Source organism: Hyla sarda, chromosome 5 (assembly GCF_029499605.1).
Source record: "Hyla sarda isolate aHylSar1 chromosome 5, aHylSar1.hap1, whole genome shotgun sequence".
NCBI lineage: Eukaryota > Metazoa > Chordata > Amphibia > Anura > Hylidae > Hyla > Hyla sarda.
Window position 1 is genome coordinate 219,468,808 of NC_079193.1, and position 4,177 is coordinate 219,472,984.

The 4,177-nt window shown below is 40.0% G+C and overlaps 1 non-coding gene across 1 annotated transcript; it reads left to right on the plus strand.

Moving 5' to 3' along the window:
* The first annotated feature begins 3,271 nt into the window (after nucleotides 1-3,271).
* LOC130275204 (U2 spliceosomal RNA) lies at nucleotides 3,272-3,463 on the plus strand. The gene has a single exon (XR_008844699.1). It is a non-coding gene; the product is annotated as a U2 spliceosomal RNA (small nuclear RNA).
* The last annotated feature ends 714 nt before the right edge of the window (nucleotides 3,464-4,177 follow it).

Consider the following 4,177-nt stretch of genomic DNA (forward strand, 5'->3'; position numbering starts at 1 on the left):
CATAAAACCAGAGAGGAAAGGGTTACAGAGTAGAGAGTACTGGTTGGCTGACTGCCCAGGCTTGCTCCTGTGAGGGAGACAGACTGACACACCCCCTCCAGCCTGCACAATGAAAAAGTAACTCACCAGCAGATAAATGCTTATATCTCTGGATATATAGGCCCGAGGCACATACAAATTATATGCACATGATCAGGATTGGGTCCTGAGTAACATATCACTTTTTTTCTTTTTTTTGCACTATGACAGGTACGCTTTAAGGATTATAGGAGGCACTATGAGACTTTTTTTTTTTAAATTTATTGAAGCAGGTATTCCTGTGGGGAAGGAATTGGGGCATATTTCACTGATAGAAGTACTTAGTAGAATTTGGCAAGAAGTTAAAAGAAGGTGTAATATTGAGGGAAGTATAAGTAATACGGTGCTATGGGATAATATAGATTTGGCACAGTTTAAGGGGGTAGGGAGTGACTTTTGGAAAAGTAGAGGGATTAAATATGTAGCACAGATTTTTCTAAACGGGGAGATTAAAAATTTTGAAACACTAAAGATTGAGTTTGGGTTGCGGAATGAGCATAAATTTTGGTACATTCAACTGTGTGAAGCATATAGATGCACCGAAAATAAGAAGAAATGTAAGATTTGTACACATACAGTGATAGATTATATGAACCTAGAAGGAGGTGGGAAGGTTAAATATATATATAGGTTACTCCTAAAAACTGTCCCTGTTAGTTTCCAGGAAAATAAAAAGAGGAGGTGGGAGAAAGTACTTGGTCCAATTTCTGGGGAAGTATGGGAAAATATCCTGATGAATGCTAAAAAGTGCTCAATTAATAAAAGGTATCAAATTATGCAAATAAGAATAAATTATCATTTATATTATTCTCCGTTACAGTTAAAAAAGATAGGGAGCTGGAGGAAGGCAGAGTGCCCCAAGTGTGGTATGGTTGACGCAGATCTAATTCATTTGCTGTTGTTATGCCCCAAGATTAAAGAATTTTGGTCAAAGGTATTTCAGATTGTAGAAAATAAATTGAACCTGAAGAAATACTGGTCGGCAATAGAAGTCATTCTTAGAGATGTTAGTAAGGTTAGGAAGTCCAGAGAGTAAGGCTGGGTTCACATATGTCCGGCATCCGGCATAGGTGAACTCAGCCTAAATCTTGATGCAACTGATGCCACAACTGATGACAACTTGTCATCAGTTGTATGGCATGCGGCGTCCATTGGTTCTGGGCAACGGACAGGGGAACGCAGCAAGCTGCGTTCCCCTGTCCGGTGCCCTCCGGCGTCAAAATTGAGACGCTGGATGATTGTGAACTGTCCCATTCAAATGAATGGGATCAGTTCTAGCATCAATTTCCCTCCGGTGCACGCTGGAGGGAAACTGTGCCGGATGACTGATATATGTGAACCCAGCCTTACTGTCCCGTATCTTTATGCTTGCAAAGGTGGTGATCCTGAGAGGGCTTTTCGGCAATAGCAGTCCTAATGCAAGCGAATATAAGAGTCTAGTTCAAAAAATTCGGAAGTATGAAGAATGGAGGGTCGGTAGGTCTAGGAGAAGATTAAACAATTTCAGACCAATTTGGATGGAGTGGAAAGAGTGAGTTTCCTTTTGTCTTTCCTTTTTTTCTTTTTTCTTTTTTCTTCTCCTCTTCTCTTTCCTTCCTTCTGACAGGGATGGGGGGGGGGGGAGGGGGATGTTAGAGGAATGTTTAATGGAATGTTGTTGGTGTATTAATATACTGTATTTGTATTTATATGGTAAATAAATAATAAAAATATTTAAATAAATAAATAAAAAAAACTAGCATTTAGTTTGTAAAAAAACAGACTATACCATAACTTTAATTTTCTAGATCAGTTAATATTGAAAAGGCCATAATGTAAAGCACATGGTATATGAAAGGTTCTAGACGGCCAAAATAATAACAGATGGACACCAGTAGTAGCAATCAAAAACTTTTACTATCCACCAAAGATATGTACCTGTTTACATTCACTTTAGCAGAGTCTCTCCATAGGTGAGCCCTTTTACTTGAATTGTACAACTCAACAGTTCCATGCCCACTAACCACCATCATAACACAGGAACAACCCACAACTTAAGTAATTACAGTTAATGAAAACAGGATGAAGGGTGGAGCACTCACCGGTAAGTTGTATCCAAGATTTTTATATTTCAAGTGATAACAAAATGACATATCAGCATAGTAGGGAAACAAAACAGCAGAGCGGTAAACGTGAGAAGGCGACAGTCGATTTATATCAACAGGTACTTTTTCCGGCCTCCACTGTACATCACAATGTTTATTTATCATTTAAATTCATTTTTTTGTTGTTTTTAAGTACTTTCTTCCTGAGAAGAAAATCCGGAGCAGGGCTGGTGTTAGGGGAGTGTGACCTGTGGCTGCATAGGGCATATTTCCCTTGAAGTATCCTGGTACCTGGTCTACTTGTTACTGAAGTACTAAGTTGTCGTGTGGCAGTAGATTCAGTTCAGTCTCCCTGGCTCTCAGCGATCTTTGTCTCAGGGTCATAGACTGCCCTAGCCTTGTAGTCCCCATAGACGAAGGTTGTTGAGTGCACAAGATAGGTGTCCAGGGCCCAGCCTAGCCACTGTGGTCACTTTGTCCAAAGTATTCCAACTCCCAGTTAGCCCCTCACAATACCAGCTGCTATTGCAGTATGCATGATGATTATCCTCACTGGCTATAGTCTGTAGCTCTCTCTATGTGGCCTGAAGTGTACACTTTTGGCTGTGGCTGAAGGACTATGGGTCGTTAATCTTTATTTTGCTGTGGCATAGGGGGTACATAGAGGGTTCCAGAGGCCTAGCTTACATAAAGGGGAGCAGGCCTGCCCCAGACACTTTCACTTTGCTATCTCAGCCTAGCACCCCAACTAACTTGCGCTTAAACTAAATTTCCTCCCTCAGATCTGCAGAAGGCAGTGTTGAGCAAGGCACTTCAGACTTTCTAGGACTTTCTCCTATGTAAACATTTAGGCTAGTGTATGTACTCCCTACTTACAGTACTACCTCAATACAACCACTAGATGGCAACAATATTTTAAAGGATATTGCTGACAGTGGCACTGTAAGTAGCATGTAGAATGCATAAAGTGCTAACACAAGGAAATGCGTGACATAGAAGAACAGACCATGGAGGTACCACATCTGACAACCAATAGGCAGCACAAATAACATGCAGTAGGACACTGTAGGACACTGCACGACTACAACTGAATAATAATTTTGTGTCCTATGGCTTCTCGGCTTTTTGGCTAAGATCAAGTGTAGTATCTGCTCTTATCAGTTTAATATTTGAGACGTTCCCTCTCTGGGGACCATATATTAAATGGATTTTTGGGGAGCGGGGGCTGATTTCGAAGCTTGCTTCTGTCTCCCTATGCATTGACCCAAAATGGCAGTATCTTAGAGTACAGTGCACAAAAAAAAAATTAATGTGTTCTTTATAATGTTGTGTTATCTGTAAGTATAAAGCGAACATCCGATATTGGCTCCAGCTGCAATCTCCGAGCCTGAGACACATGATCTTCAGCTCCAGCATGGGGAGATGCAGGCCACGCTGGGCATTGTGGTTGCCAAGGTAACCATACTATGATCAACTAGCCCTTTTCTGATGAAAGGGACTTGTGTCTGGGTACACTTTCAGTTATAAAGATGTGTATTTGCTGTAAGTCCCATAGATTGGATGTACGCTTTAAGCATAAGTTTCACTAAATGGCACTTAATTTAACCATTTGCAACCAATTGAGATTTGCAACCACACAACTACCATTCCACTGAGCTGGAAAAAAGTTCAATAAACCACCCCCATACAACATCACAGAGAGCCCTCCATTTAGGTAGGGATTCCTAAATGAATTAAAAAGTAGTTCTATGTCAAGAAAATGGTGGGTGCACTGTATAAATGTATTCTATAAATTTATTTTTGTTATATTTAGTCTCTACAATTTGAGTCACTTTTGAGAAAATATTTTTACAATTATAGGTTGTTGAATATATTTATATATATTTGTTTTTGGTATGGCATATTGGTAACATTTGGACACTATGGGGGTGAATTGCAGTATTCCAGTATAGATCTTGCTTTCAGAAAAATCTTGGTTGCTGTATGGTTTCATTGTTGACTCGTTACAATGTTTT